The sequence below is a fragment of the Chiroxiphia lanceolata genome, chromosome 1, assembly GCF_009829145.1.
Source record: "Chiroxiphia lanceolata isolate bChiLan1 chromosome 1, bChiLan1.pri, whole genome shotgun sequence".
In the NCBI taxonomy this organism is placed as follows: domain Eukaryota; kingdom Metazoa; phylum Chordata; class Aves; order Passeriformes; family Pipridae; genus Chiroxiphia; species Chiroxiphia lanceolata.
Window position 1 is genome coordinate 141,040,839 of NC_045637.1, and position 16,334 is coordinate 141,057,172.

The window sequence follows — 16,334 nt, forward strand, 5'->3', positions numbered from 1 at the left end:
ACTTTTTCAAAGTGTGTTCTTTTTAGTTTATTAACTACCAGTGTATAAGTCTGTGCACAATTCTCTGCTTGGATAGAGATTTTGTTGAGTGTTTTGCAGTTCACTTTCTAGTACTTCAGCAAAAAAGTACTTTTTTTCTCTTTCCTTTGCAGAATATTTTGTTTAATTGTCCCTGCAATAATCTCTAAATTTCGTAGTGGAAATTCAATATTAGAGTATATTTCAAGTCTGGACTTTGTCATTTATTGTTCATGTTTTTCTTGGACAGTCGTTCTAACAATATTTGCACAGTCTAATTATCACCAAAAAAATGACAAAGGGGTGTGGCGATCAAATTAACTCATAAAAGTGATCAAATATTTACAACTTTTGTTGCTCTTTCATGACCCCTGGTCACTAATCTGTCACAGAGTCAGATATATGTATTATGCCTATCATACACATTGTATATTTGTTCCTAGGGAAAAGAATATATTTCATTGCTTCACAAAAAATAATCTGTTGGGTTTTTTTTTTAACTATATTTAGAATATATACTGACAGTTGGGATTAAACATGAAATGTGCTGGTGTCAGGAGCACTTTTGTGACAGAGCTTTTCCTAGTAGCTTGCAAAATGTGAAAATCATGTAGTATTAATCTACAACTAGGTAAAGTTCTCCAAGGCCTTACCTCTACACTAGCAGATCCCCCAAAGATCTTTAAAAATTGTGAGGACAGTGGGAAGTGATCTTTAGAATAAATATATTGAGAATGCTATTTTTATCTTTCCTTTGGTTTTTTGGTGAGTCTCAAGTTCTCTGATTCTGCTTTTAGAGTTTAACATATCTGTATTGGGGACTGTCCTTGGGTTTCGCTCATCTTTGTGTAAACAAGGGTTTGTGTAATAATCAGAAGATTTGCGTTGCATGTTAATTCAGGAATTAAGGAGATAAATTATTAAACACAAAAACCCCTGAAACATGCCTACACTAACTTGGTATCATTCCTGCTGAGCTTCTGTTCCTGTTCTGTTTGGAAAGCTTGCTCACTTTTAGCACACTGTGGGCCCAAAGAAAGGCCACAAGTGTGAGAGCACTTAGTATAAGAGAGTCCTGTTTCCATCTCTTACTCTTCAGCTGCTCTCTCTTTAGGCCAAATTCTGCCATGACTGGTGATGAATATCACCAGAACCCTTGAATTCTGTGAAACTTTATACATTTTTTATGGCAGGTAAGCTATGGCAAAGGTATAGAGAGAGCATTTTACTCTTTCAGTGTCCAGAATCTGTTGAACTAAATTGTTCAAGAAATAAGTTAATTGGAAAATCATGCAAAAAATAACAAGGACTTCCAACAGCATTGAAAGGCCATGTTGCTGTACACAAAAGGGTCCTTGGAATTCTGCCTCCTCCTCAGTCAAAGCAATCCAGTAATGGAAAAGCATCTCTGTGGACAGTAGTCCTCAACTACTTCTGTCTGAGTGTAATGCTGTTGCTGGTCTCCTCCAAACCAGAAGCTGAGCAGCTGTTTGACTTGGACAGACTCCATATGAGTCCTTGTGAGCAGTAAATGTTGGAGTGAAGAGGAAGAAGGTTTAACCTTTCCAAGGATCAGAGTTGGTTGTCCTACCAGCAGCACTTTTCCATGAGCTGCTGCTGCTTATACAGGGCAGGCAATGTTTGAAGTGGTCATGGTCACAAGCCAGCCAGGGCAAATGATCTCAGATGTGATTGCAGAGGTAACAGGGGCTTCCAGCAAGGCAGGCTGACTAAGTTGACCTCAAGTGAGCTTTTTTTCCTCCATTTGGATGGCTCCAAAGAATGCCTCTGGCAGGAGTCAACAGCCATGCTTTGGAAGACCTGCTGGCCTGCATCACCCAAGCCCAGAGAAAAGCCACCCTTCACTCTGTAAATTACAAATTCTTGAAAGTGTGTGCCCAAAAGATGACATTGTCTTTAGAATCCTCTTTTCATCTTTTTAATCGGGCTGCTTCTTATTGACATTCTTGTCTCAGACAATCTGTTGTGTCAAGTGCTCTTAAAAGGTCCTGAAGCTTAGTGAAAGGCACTCTATAAACCAAGGAAGAAGGAATTCTATCACTTCCACCTATGATGAGTATTATCACCATTTTTGTATCTTTTCCAAACCTGATTATGAGTTTTCCTCTCTTGGGAGAATAAACCAAACCAAACCAAAAAACAGATAGAAATAAATGCTGAATGATAGCATAACTTGCACAGGGTTATTCAGGCAGAGTTGGGAACAGAACTGAGGACTCTAACATGGGAAAGCCTTATGCCTTTAGCGTGCAGCTTGTTCTGAAGGATTATGGCAAATGGAACATTTCTGTGATTTTCAGCAGCACAGGGAAGCTCAGCCTTTAGCAGCTACACTGCTTGGCAAACTTATCCTCTTACACTGCAGTCAGAGGGCAGTTCTTCAGCTCAACCAACAGTCTCAGACTTTGTATACAGTAAAAGTGTCTTGTTCAGGGCTTGCAGATGCTGAAAAAAGGGCCAATGGGACATTTGGCTAGGTGATCAGTTGCCACTAGCAATTTACTTCCAAAAATGTTTCCAGAAACCAGTGATATTTGTGCCTTGTTGCTCCCTGCACAGGCTGATGCTGGGATCACTGCTGTAAGTGCTGAGGATGCTGTCAGTCTGCGAGGAGCTCAGATTCTGCTGGTGGCTCTTATGGAAGGGAAAGAATAAAAGCTTTGCTGATTCTCTATGGCTGCTGTTGGCACAATACATTATCTTGTTCCTTGTAGGGTTTTTTGTGAAGGCCACCTGTAAGGGACATGTTATTTGGGTCCCAGTGGCTCCCCAGTGGAGGGTCCTTCTGCAATCCTCAGGGGGGAGGAAAAAAGACCTCAGTGCAGTAAATTACATGTATGTTTATAACTGCCAATTGTCCCATCCTTCTTTCCAGAAATTGCTCAACTCATGATTACTTATGTCAATAAAACCATTGTAGGATCACCTTTTTCCCCTTTGGTATTAAAGTATTCTGATTTTTTTTAACATTAAGGAAAATGGAAACTTAATTCCTGCTTTACTGTAGTTTATTATTTACTTTATAACTGTTGCCTCACCATTGTGTGAGGACAGTACTGCATTGCTTACTCTCTGATAATGGAAATACATTCGGTTCAGTGAAATTGAAATCTGTTCAGTTCATTGCATCTAAAACTAATCAAAACTAGCTGGAGAATCTAATACAAAGAATTTCAAATATTTCATAACCAGAACCCCAGCATGTGCTACTGTTTGTCCAGCCAAGAGAGGTAGGGAAGGTGATAATGGCTTCCATTAGTTCAGTTGCCCTCTTGTTAATGCTGTTATTTGAGAGGACAAAAGGTAAAAGAAAAAACCAAAGCATGAAAGAGCAAGTATGAATGTCTAATTAGTAATTTAGTATTGCACTGCCTTTAAATAGGAGAGTTGAATTATGGTACAAACTATAGTGTCTGGACATTATCCATATGGGACACTGCCAACAGGACTCACACCCTCATCTCCATCACAGACTAAGAATCATGTTTATTTGTTCACTCTCCAGCCAAACAAATACGAAATTCTGTCATGCAAAATAGAACTAGCCCAACAATAGAGTCTTTGTCTTCCAGGAGGGCCAGAATGGAGCATGTTGCCTTGAAACCTCCTCGTTTCAATGGAAAAACTGAGTGCAAGTTTCGTACGTCCCTCATGAGTGCTGTAACATGGATGTAGTCATGGTTTATCCTGTTATTTTCACACCAGTGTGTAGCTCAGTCCAAATGGTTTAAGTGGGTTTAAGCCTGTTTCACCATGCTCCCCAAGTGATATAGGTGAAGGAAGAGATGGTCTGTGGGCTCTAATGAATTACTCAGCACACTGATGGTGGTGCACTTCTGGGAATGCCAGAAGCAGATGTTTAAATCCCCGAGAACTGTATTTCCAAACTCTGAGCCTGCAACTCAGCAACCATTGCAGTCAGTATTAGCAAGTGTTGCTGCTGCTGGAAGGGAGAATCCATCCCACTCTCATCCTCTGTCCTTTCCCAGGCCGGTACAGCCCCATCAAGTCTGATCCTTAACAAGTAACAAGTAACCAGCCATTTTTCAGCTGAATCAGTTCACCAAGTAACACCAAATTTTTTGCCAGAGCAAGAGAAAAGAATGTTGGGATGTGGATTTTTTCCTTTTACACTGATGCAAAGCAGGCACTGAACATGTTCCAAAATGTTCTCCCCTTTAATTTAAAGCTGACTTGCCAAAAAGCAACAACTTGTACAGTTTATTTGGCCCAGACATGTTCCAGTATCGGTATTGAAAGACATTTTAGGAAGGATCCCCTCATTGCCATCAGTAGCAGTAAAAGCTCACAGTTAAACCCAGACTACTGGATTTGTTCTGTTTTTACTACTGCACTGACACTTGTTACTCTGAAGTGCCATGTAAGTGAGCAGTGTCATGTAAATGAATGTCTTGGTTGCTTGTATATATGTGACTGCACAGACTTCCAGCTAAAAACTTCATTTATTTTGTGATGCAATCAGATCATTTTTGTTTTGAGCTAAGAACCCCTTCCTGTGCTGGTTGACTTAAAATAGTGCTTCCCCACTCTCCCACTCCTATGTCTGTGCTTTGCATTCTGCTGCTTTTGATAAAAATACAAAGTAGAGTCTGGATTACAGATATTGTACTCTTCTGGGTTTGCTTCACCCATCACAGGATTTCTGTATGTTCTTGTAGGTACCAAAGTGAAGCCAAAACCAGGGTTGCTTAAGATTGCACTGAAGGCCAAAAACTGAAATAAATTACGAAGATAACCAAGACCCCAGCAAGACTGGGCTGCTGGCAGTGTGGCACGTTCTCTGCAAAGTCACAGGGCTGCTTTGATCTGGGCTGCTGAGTTATTGTCAGAGCTAGAAAATGTCCTTTGCCCTATTGCATCAACTCCCTTTTTCACTTTCAAGCTGTTACAAGAGCAGAGGACACAATTAGCTCTATTAGTCATTTTGCTGATTCAAAATCTGAATGAGTTGGGTTTTCCCTTGCTTATAAATGATGCACTGGCAACAGGATGTCATCATGCTGAAACTGCAGTCTAGACATAGCAAAGGACTTGAGGGCTGACCCTGGAATAAAATCCAGGGATCTCTGCTGGGAAGCTACATAGTGCAAAGGGAAAATTGAGTGCACCAAAATGAGATGCAAACCAACTGGCATTACCTTGGCTCAGGGATGCACTTGGGTCCTTCTGTCCATGCACACTCCAAAAAATGGATTTCTCTCAGAGAATCTGTGTTTTTCTGGACCTGGCTGGACAGGGCTCGCTGCACTCTTTCAAACCCTTCTCCTGCCCATGCCCAAAAGGTGTCCTATTTGTGTCAGGAGAAGGAACACAACATCCTAATTAATCCATCCATTATCACCTCTGATCACTCTAACCCAGCAGACACAGACTATTTCAGAGCACCACTGGGGTGGCTCCTTTTCCTTTTATTGCGGATGTTTTCCTCTTAGACAATATTTCAGAACCTGAGTGAGAGGAGAAGGTGGAGAAAGGAGGCAAGAGTCATACAATCAAGCACAGGCACCAGAGGGAGCCTGTCTCTGATCCCATGGCAAGAGCAGTCCCTTGGCGGAGAATATGCCCCTGTGCTTATTGCTGTATCCCAAGGATGGGTCCATCCATCCATGTTCAGCCACATGACAAGCACCAGTCCTTGGTGAGTGCTCTCAGTACAAGCTGCTGCATAAGGAGCAGGTACCTCCTCCACCCAAGCCTGTGCCTGTGCTTCACAAGCAGCAGAAATCATTACTACACATAAGATGGCCTCAGGGCACAGCCAGCAGGTCAGGCTCATTAGGAGATTTTGGGATCTCTCAGAAACTAGTCTCTCACCTTGTAACTGTGGGCAGGAAAGATGTGATGACCCACTGGCACCAAGGTGGCCTCGATCATCTGGGCAACAGGGACCTCTGGGTATCTGCCAAGGCACTTGCAATAGGTCTAGCTTTTGCTATCTACATCAAGTCAACAAATACATAAACTGTTTCTGTCAACCATGACTAGGCTAAACATGGCTAGGCTTTGCGAATGAAGATTTGGGAAGGTTCTATCCACATTTGTTACAGGCACGCTGGTGACTTATGAGGCCAATACAAGATAGACATGTCCGATTGCAAAAGGCGCAGCAGAAAGACTCCTTAGATGGTGTATTCTGCAAGACACGGTTCTTTCTGCGTTGCCTTTTCTCCTCAAGGGTGATCCTGCGTGTGTTCTCAAAGGAGACAGCTGCGTTATAGATGGTGTGTCTCCAGACCTCCCAATTGGAGGCCAGAGTAGACCAGTTATGATGATCAATATGGCCAAGGCTGAGGTGTTGTTTCAGGGAGTCCTTGTATCTTTTCTTCGAGGCTTCTCTCATGCGGCAGCAAGTTCACCATAGAGCAGGATCTTAGGAAGGCGGTGGTCCTTCATCCTGGAGACGTGCCCTGCCCATCGCAACTGTGTTCTCAGCAGCATGGCCTCAATACTTGTGACTGCTGCTTGTCTAGAACAGATGTCTTGGTCACATAATCTGACCAGTGGATGTTTAGGATTGTTCGGAGGCAGCATTGATGGAAGCATTCTAGGAGATGCAGGTGGTGGCGGTAAATGACCCATGATTCGGAACCATACAACCATGACAACAACAACAAAAAAATGCATCCGTGTCCATTGCCTCACTGGCTTTCTCCATGTGAAATCTCTCCAGCCAAGAGTATGGCCTTGCAGTGTTTTCAGACCTGACCCCACATAAGTGTTTTATAGCTATCCAACAGATGGTCAACAAAGCTTCTAAAAAATTCCCAAAGATCAGCCTCATTCCCTGTGACTCCAGGTGACCAGTATGCTGCCCTACTGGAAAAAAACCCCAACATAACAATTTTTGTGATCATCTAAGTGGGTCTTGCTGCCTTATATTGTCTGTTTCTGTCAAAGCCAGGTGGCAGAGCTGCTGAGGGGGCAAGCCAGGTGCCTGCATCCTATCCCTGTGCAGGAATACACGGGGTGGAAGGCGAAAGTCCTGGATCACAAATATCCCTTTCAGGGATGGTAACAATTGAGCCATCTCTACAGCAGGAAAAAGAACCTGTCTTTTCTCCAGTTTTCGTATCTTTAGAGGAAAGATAACTCTTAATCATTAACTTATTATCCACAGGCATGCTGTGGCATCTAATTGCAGTAATACCTAGCTGGTGAAGCGTAGGAGCTCTAGGAAAGTGAAGTTGTTGCTGTGTGTATGGGGTTGGAGTATTGCCTGTGGTATGGAGGTCACCTGATGCTCAGTTGCCAGATGCCCTATGCAATATAGGCTGTCCTGTACTTACTGCTCAAATCCCAAGTCTCCTCTGAATCCACAGGCTGGGGCTTTCCTGCACTTTTACTGCAACACATGAAATCCCACATGCATGACACAGCTCTCCCATGGCTACAGCAGCCCCAGGGCACTGGGCTTGAGGCAGATGGATGGATGTCTCTGGGCCTGATCAATATTTAAAGTCTGACAACCCTGCTTGACTCTCCCCCAGCTCCTTATCAGTTTTTGCAAAAGCTCTGTTTTCCATGTGGAGACTCGGGTCTCAGATGGTTTTTTCAATTTTTTTTTTTTTTTTGCTTTAAAAAGGAGAGAAGACAAGCATCCTGCCCTTTGAGAAGATGGGTCGTGAATGTGTTGGTGGAGCATCTTCAGTATAATGTGAGAAGAGGCAAATCAATGCTTTTTTTTCAAAGATGGCATTGTCATGGCTCCTTTTTCTACTGGAGTAGGTGGGCAGCAGGTTTGTATAGGTCAAATCTCTCCTTTCTTTTTGGATGGTACTAAGGTAGAGGCTGCCTGGATAGAAAGGAGCATGGCAAACCCTGCTAAAAATGTGAAAGAAGGGGCAGACCAACCAGGCAGAGAGATGGGAGTCATGGGCCTCTGCATGCCCAGGCTGGAGCTCCTGGGCACTTGGGGCAGGGTATCCAGTTACTTTGATTAACCCTGTGGTCCTTGCCCCTGGTTGTCCTCCAGCTCATGCTGTCCACTGAGGCTGTACACACGCAGGGTAGGAAGAATATGTTCTGCCTTTTATTCACCAAAATATGTAGGTTTTCTTTCTATTTATTAATGCAATTAGCTCAATATTTATTTGTAAAAGTAAAGAACCTACTTCAATTTTAAATGTTATGAGACAAAACACTCAGAAGGATTACTTCAATATGTGCTTCACCTGCTTGTTACTGCAGTCAGGCAAGAAGGGTTCATGTGCAAATAGACTGCAGACCAAAAAGGCTTTTGTTCTTCATAAACAACCTTCTCTGAGATGCAATGACCTAAGGAGAAATACTACAGCCAGATAAAAACTGGAGGCAGTCATACTTGGCCATTATTTAAGCTTGTTTTGCAATACCTCACAGTAAAACCACCATATAGTCAGTCATAAAGCAGCAGAATTATTTACCTTCATTTCACAGAGGAAAATCTTCCTTGGTGTTTTTGGTTTTTTTTTTTTCTTCTGGTGTTTCCCAGTGAGCTACTCCTGGACAACTTGTTCTAGAGACAGGAAACTGCATCTGAACATGATTGTGGATGCTTGCAACCACCTCAGCAAAGGGGCGTCAGGCTTTGTACAGCTGTTTCCTCAGCTGACTCAGGAAGAAATATTCTCACTCCTTTATAGCCTTTTACTTTTTGGTGGTGGTTGTCATGATTCCAAGCTGTGAATACCTTTTTCACTGGTAGTAACAGGCTCTTTGGAAGAACTGCCACTAAAACCTCTGAATGTTGGGCAGGAAGGTCACAGATTATCTTAGTGGCCCACGGTAATGCCACCACTGCTCACCTCCAGTGGTGATGTTCCATTCATCCAGCTGTGTTTCCCTTGCCCTGTTTTCAAGGGGGAGCCAAAGTACAGCAACAATGACGATATTTTAGTGTGATAACTACAAAGACCCAAATGAGAATCAATTGTCCAGAATCTTGCACAAGAAATGGAGACAAGGGGTAGCTGAAAATCTAGAAGTTGCCCATGTTGCCTTAGAGACCGTTGCCAGCAACCTACATCTGTGCACCATATGAGCAAGTGAGAAAGTGTCTTTGAGAAGAGTGTAATGTTGGTCCTATGTCAATAATGGATCTAGTCCAAGGGACTGAAGCATCTGCTCTATATTTCAGTATTTTATTTCTTACACTTGTAAGGATATTCGAGAAGGTGAGTATCCACACCAAAAAGACTGCACATGAAAGGAAAGCTAAGAAGTGGTTGCCACCAGCCAAAATACTTGCTATGCTAGGAGGTAATTTGGACTCTCCTTCAGGTTACATGTCAACATTGGAATCAAATGATCACCATATGTAGGTCTGTAAAGCTCTGAAATTAGCTGTGCAGAGAGCAGCTCTGTGATGGTTACTGCTGGATGGGTAACTGCCAGTGCAGGAGAATTAAATTATTATTGGCTCCCAGCGTGACTCCTATATGCTGTTAATTCATTACCTGGGGCTGAATTGCCAGCACAGTGAGGCAAGTCTCTTCTTTGTCTCAGGAAGTATCACCAAAAGAAAAGTGATTTGTCAGTGGAGCCCTAGCAGAGAGGCCCATAGGCCATCCTAGATGTGAGATAAGTGCAAGTGAGAAGTGGGATTTGGAAAGCAACAGTTTAATCCATGTCCTATACACTCACACTATTGAGAGCAGAAAATATGGACTGGTACTATATGTAACATTGAAGGGAATGAGTCTCAGCCACAGTTTTTCCATCCTTTTCTCTTCTATAGCGTCTCACTGACCCAACACGGGAATTTTTCTCTTCTACTTTTACAACATAATTTGCTATGCACTGGCAGGGGTGAGATGCTCTTTTGTGTTGGGGTGTTCTCTCCAGCAGCACCAGTGGAAGGCAATTATGATGCTGGTGATGTTCTCTCCTTCCCTGAAGAGTTAATGAATTCCATCCTCCTATTGTTGAGGAGTTTCCCTGGGACCTGCAGCAAGGCAGGATCCTCCACACTCTGCAAAGGGTTTGCTTCCTGGTAACAGAGCAATCCATTAGCTCTTGTAGCTGTTGTTCTTGAACTGAAAGCTCTGTGCTCTAAAGCCCAGCAGGAAGAGATAATTAGCACTAAATTGTGTATTCTGGGCAAAATCCATCCACTTCTGCCAAGATTACACAAGGCCTCAAATACAGTGGAAATACGTGTGGGGTGGCTACTTTTTGCATAAATGTGGAAGGAAGTGTGCATGATTGCACTCTTGGTCAGTGTGGCCCAGAAACAGGATCTGGGGTGGATGTTGGGCTGTGCCAGCTCCACACCCTTGGTAAGCAGCGGGTTTGGTGGTAGCGGCTCCAGCAAGGGATGAGGAGGCAGCGCCTGCAGGGACTTGTGCTTGCACTAACGTGCTGGGGAAATAGTCCCTATCCCAGTTGTTCCTCTTGTCCTGCTGTCTTCCTTGGGTTTCACATGTGCATCCTGCTGTCAGCCCTGCTGGGGACTGCACTGCTCTTGGTCCTTTGACTAGTTGTGCTTGAGGATGGCCCAGGCTTCAGCTGGGGAGTCTCTGTTGTAGGACAAACAGAAACCCTGTCTCCTGCACAGCAGTGCCACTGCAGCATGATGTAATTCTTCATCTATGCACTGGGTGCCCCTGCTATATGTGCTTTAATAAACACACTGATGTTCCAACGCTTATTCCTCTGTTTAGGCAGCAGGCACTCTTTAGATGCTTGGACACAGACTTGTTGCCATTTTTCCCTAGGAAGTGCCACCTGAGTCCAACTGCTGGTCCAGGAATATGTAGGTCTTCTGTATGTCCTGTGTTTTACCTGCCACTCCTGGCAGGTACACCACTGGAGATACCCATGTTGGAAATTACTCCAGCCCTGTGTGTCCAGGTCATGTCTCCAAGAGTAGGCTGACTGGTGCTATGCAGTAAGATCCATCATCTCTCAGAGGTTGTCTCAGCTTCATTGCATGATTTCAGGACTAAACCATACAACTGAATATGTTCCAAAGCAGTTGGTCATGGTGAATGTCAGCTGCAAAACCAGATCCTGAGGGGAATCTTGAGGGACTTTGATCTGAGGAAGGTCTGGTTTCTCTAAGGACAGATAAAAGGTCTGAAAATTCTCTAAAAGGTAGTCTAAATTTGCACTGAAAAAGCAGTCCTGCTGTACCAAACGAAAACAGAGATTGGAAGACATCACACTTCACATCAACAGTTTATAATCAATAAAAAGATGTCAGGTTTCTGCATGATAGCTACGTGTTAAGTTTTCCTTATCTTCCCATTTCCACACGAAAATTCCCAGTCCATCAGCCTTTTGTCTTGGGCCGAATCTTCTAAATTTTTTGGCTTTCACATGAGCTTCTTTGACCCTTGTCCAACTTCCATTTTCCTTAATGTATGATGCTGAGAACTGGACACCAAACTACAGGAGAGAAAGCACCAGTGCCAATTAGAGCACAATAATTTCTTCCCTGTCTTGCATGAAACACACCTGTGTCCCAGGATGACATTTACCTTTTCTTTTGTTGTGGGCAGACCATACCAAGAATTCTCATAGTTGCTGGATCTCTAAAGGCTGGGGGTCCCTCTCTGCTGCCTGGCAGGTCACTCTTCATGAGGACCACAGATTTGGCTTGTTTCCTGGGAACTTTTGCCTTTGACATTTCCCTCTTAAGTGCTTTTTACTGACATCTGTTTGATTTCTGACAATTCCTTGGGAGTTTTCAGGATCAATTTGAATTCCAACCTTGTCTTCCTGTGGGAAACAATATAGATGGCTTGTGGACAAGATGATCATTTATCTTAGTTTGTGTACTAAAAGAGTAGCCAATCTGCATGCTCGAGAGATAGGAGAATTAGTTCACTCAAAAGGCTTCAGATAAATTACTATTGGTTTCCTTTCTTCATTATATGTCATAATGATTTGGATATTTAGCGGACAATTCTCAGATAAAAAAAAATGTACAGGTTGGTCACTGCCTCATGAGCTGCTCCCCCTCGTCCCTGGCTACAACTAGTTATTTCAGAACTGGTTTTTATTCCATCCCTGCCAAGAACTAGATGTGATGTGTCCTGGAAGCTCAGTTCTGTACTGGGTTTGCCATCCAGTTTATTGGGGCAGTATGGGAGGTGGTGAGCAGCTGCCAAGGCACAGTAGGATCTATATGAGTGTCCAGCACTGAGCAGTTTGTTCCTCATTATGCCCAAAATTCTGAAAATGACCCAGGGTAAGATCTGCTTCAGGCATACAGTCTCATAGGTTAGCACATCCTGCTCCTGCACAGCATTGTGAGTTAACATTGAACCTTTGGTTCATTCCACAAACTTAAGGCTGAGATCACCAGGCCAGGCCTGGGCAGGGTGTCACTCTAACTCCTTTGATACTCCATCATGCCGTTAAGTAACCTACAAAGAACTTCCTGGCATCCAACTGTCAAACATATCATGATTAGATCAGAGTGTGTTATGAGTCTTCATGTTTTCTTAGCTGATGCATGATGTTAAATGCCAGCTTTGGCTTTTAAAATAGCTTTGGGCCACTGCCTTTGCCTAGTCTGTGCCAGATTTGTGACAAACCTTGTTGGAACATTATTTAATCCTCCCAATATGACAATGAAATGTTGACTTTTTTTAAAAAAGCAACCCACAATCTGTTTTCCAACTAGTTTTATACCTTTCTTGATATTAAATCTAGACCTTTTTCCTGCTAGTTTCCATGCAAGTGTGTTTTCAGGATGACATTGAGGAAAATTAATTAAAGTAAGAGGATGTACAAACACGAATATCCAGCAAATGCTTGCTGCTTCAATCCCAGCAGGGCTGTTTGTATAACATTCCTGTAAAGTTAGACATGGAGCTATTATGGAACAAAGTTTTTTTCTATTAAAAGCAATAAAAAATGATGTTATAGGAGACTTTACTTTGGAAAAGCAGTGAGGAAGAAACAAAGAAGCTTGATGGCAGATGTGTCTGATGCTGAAAGCCTGGGGAGTGGTGTTAGTTCAAAGAACCCGAATGGTATGAAATAGATGGTCTTTCAGCAACATAAGAGGCAACACAGATTTTTAGAACTATTACTGTGGCAACATTGTCATTGACTTGAAAGGTGCTGACTGGACTTGAAAAGGGTTATCAGGATCTTCTGTGGAGCATCAGCTATGGGACTGTGGTTAAGTTTGCAAGGACTAGAAACCCTTTGAAAGCATGATCCCAAGTGTATCTCTCGTTATTACTTTCCAGTTACTGGTTGCTTGCAGTGTTGGGTGGCTCTGGATGCCTGAGAAATAGAGGTGTGCTAAAGTTTTATGAAGATTTTTTTTAATTCCCATACCTATATGCAACTTCTCTTCCCCCTTCATTTCCTAAAATAATTCCTGTGGGATTAACAGCACCCACGTGTCGGATTTGCAGCAGCTGCTCTCAGATGGACTGTGAGTGTGTCCACAACATAAGCGATTCTGCTGCAGAAAAAAAAAGATGGGAAAAGTGGCTTAACTGGGTCCTTCATGGCTTCAAGAAACATCTCAGTCTTTGGTCAATAATCCACAAATGAAGCAGATGATGTTGGTATGACAAGTAAGACCTTCCTCCAGTGACAACATTTGTCATGATTCATTTGACAAATCCTCATGAATTAATGTGTGAATAAGAAAGGTGGCAGGTCACTTTAACACCCCCTCTGTGTCCTGATTTCTCAGTGAGAAACAAAGATACTGCTGTTTGCCTGGATACCTGGGACATTCACTGTATTAGCTGAGCTCTTCCCATGAAGGAGCCCGAATGGGAAGGGCAAGTGATGATGCTGGCAGCAGTAGCTTTTTGTGCAGTCAGCATGTAAACAAATCTTCCCTCAAAACTCAGAACAATCTTCATAGATCCACCACCATAATGTTAAGAGAAGGAAAAGTGGCAGCTTGGATGCAGCAGCCTTCCCCCAGCGCCCGGCTGCCCCAGCCCTCAACTTCCAGCACCCCAGACCAGCACAGAAAATGCTGATGACATTTACAGCCTAACTGCATGGTATAAATTCAAGGTTATTGAATTACAGTCTTGGTTGTGGGTCTCCTGCTCACAGCCCTCTGGAGCCAGAAGGCAAAGGCTGTGCACTGAACACCAGGTAACAGGTTTGCCACACTCCAAAGGGTGAACTGCCAGGGCTGCCTGAACTGCACACCATGGCTGGTCCCCCCATGGCTCCCTCAGTGGGACCTCAGAACACACTCTTCATCCTGCATGGTGAGAGCTTCTTGAGGGGGTGCAGCCTTGTACCCATACCTTTGAGAGCCTAGGTATAAGGTGACCAGAGATTGGTTTGTGTTTTTTTCTAGTGCATCATCATCTTTTCATTTTTATTGCTCTGAGGCTGAGCCTATTTGTGCAGTAGAGGTGTCCCTCTTTCCTTCCTGCACCTGAGCTAAGAGGCACAGCTCTGACTCCTGGGCTCTGACTGGGAAACACCCATCTCTGTCCCTCTCACCCTCTTCCCTCTCATCAGCACCTTCCAGCCATGCTGAGGTTTGAAGCTCTTGGAAGGAGTGATGCTTTGTTTAATCCTTCTACATCTTTTCTGCCTGGAAATTAAAAAAGAAAGAAAAAAATTAATGTTTTGAGTAAACACATGAAACTGTTTTGAACCCCCAGAGTTAAGCTATGTTTCACAATTAATAATGTTTCTCTACAAAGAAATGCAAGAAGTCAAAGGACATGGTGAAGTAATACATTATGGGGAAGCTGACAGGAGAACAGTAAGTTTGGGCTTAAGTGAAAAATTTTTTGCTTTGCTGGCTCTTGGTATGGAGCCAATAACAACAGAGCAGGAGCTGTCTTGAAATGACCATGGAGAGCAGGTGTGCCGCAGACAGTACTGAAACTACTGAAAATAATACTCTGAGTTAGTGCTCTTCTGTTCATTGTCTTTAAATAATAATAATAATAATTATATTAAGGCAGTCTTGTGGTAAAGACTTGCCCTTTGTGGGATGCATGAGCACTGAAATGCTGTTTTATAAGCAATCACTTTACATCCCTGGGAAGAGTCATATGGGACCCCCTCCACACCACGTGGAAACAAATAAGTGTCTTTGTTTTAATCTAAGTTTCGGTTTTTATAACATATTGAAGAGTCAGAAGCACAAGGTCATATGAACTAAGAGATTTTCCTCCCTCCAGAGAGCCATTCTGGCATCTGCTTCCTACCAGCCCTTCTGACAGCAGCTCTTTTTGTTCCCCATTTTACGCACTGTTCCTCCATAGCAAGTGGAGAAGCAGTACTGTATTCCCAAAACCAGGAGTCGTGTCCACCATTTCCAAGGGAACAGGTACTGCTGTTACAATTCCCAGCCTATGCTGCCTGCTCCACAAATTCAGGAAAACCGTTTCATTGTGCTCAAAACCTTTTCACTCTCCACCCAGTCAGTGAAGACCTTTTCATTAAGACCTGTGTACAGACCCTGAGAGCTTATGAGCACCTGAAGTCCTCTTGAAGTGAACAGGAGTTGTTTGTGAGGGCTAAAGACCTCTCAGGATTTGGCTGTGTGGGCTTAACAATCCACCAACTGACATGATTTTTATTTCCCCCTAGTGTCTATTATTTTAGACCCTGTACTTGCTGCAGCATGTGTTTCTCCTCCAGATTCATGGCATATAAAAGTGCTTTGATTCCTGATACAAATTCAGCTGGCTCCTCACCACCCCGCCAGTGAAAGATGAAAAATTATAATGGTTTCTCCATGCTGCAGGCACAGCAGAGCACACCCAGATCGCCCCCAGCTCACTCTGTACAGGGAAAAGGAGTGAGATGAAAGACAGACAGCACCAGAAACCACAGGGACAAAGGAAAGCTTTTGCTCAGGTTGGGCTTCAGTGGCTTTTTTCAACAGTCAAACCAAAAACATAAAGTCCATATACTGGTAACAATGAGATTTGTACCTGTGCTTATGCCAGGGACTGCAACACTACACGAGAGGTGAGCTTTCTCCCTAAGCATATAACCTTATTGTGAGGCAGGAAAAAATTTGCCTTATATCATGCAAGTGAAGCTTAGACATTCCTCTGAAACTTCCAACACCAAATATTGCTGGAGAATAGCTCCTGGGCTGGGCTGTTCTTCATGAATTGTGTGGCAAACCATTATTTCTGAAGAAAAGGGCTCACACAAGCAGATGTGCTGCATATAACTGAGGTTATATAGCACCAAGCGACTGAAGAGAAAAGATGCATTGCTGTATCATGATGTCAGGATGGCTAGTGTTGTGGGGGTTTGATAGTTTTTTTTGATATGGCAAGCTTTTTCCTAAGACTAGATTGTTAAATAAGTATGGTGCTAATTGC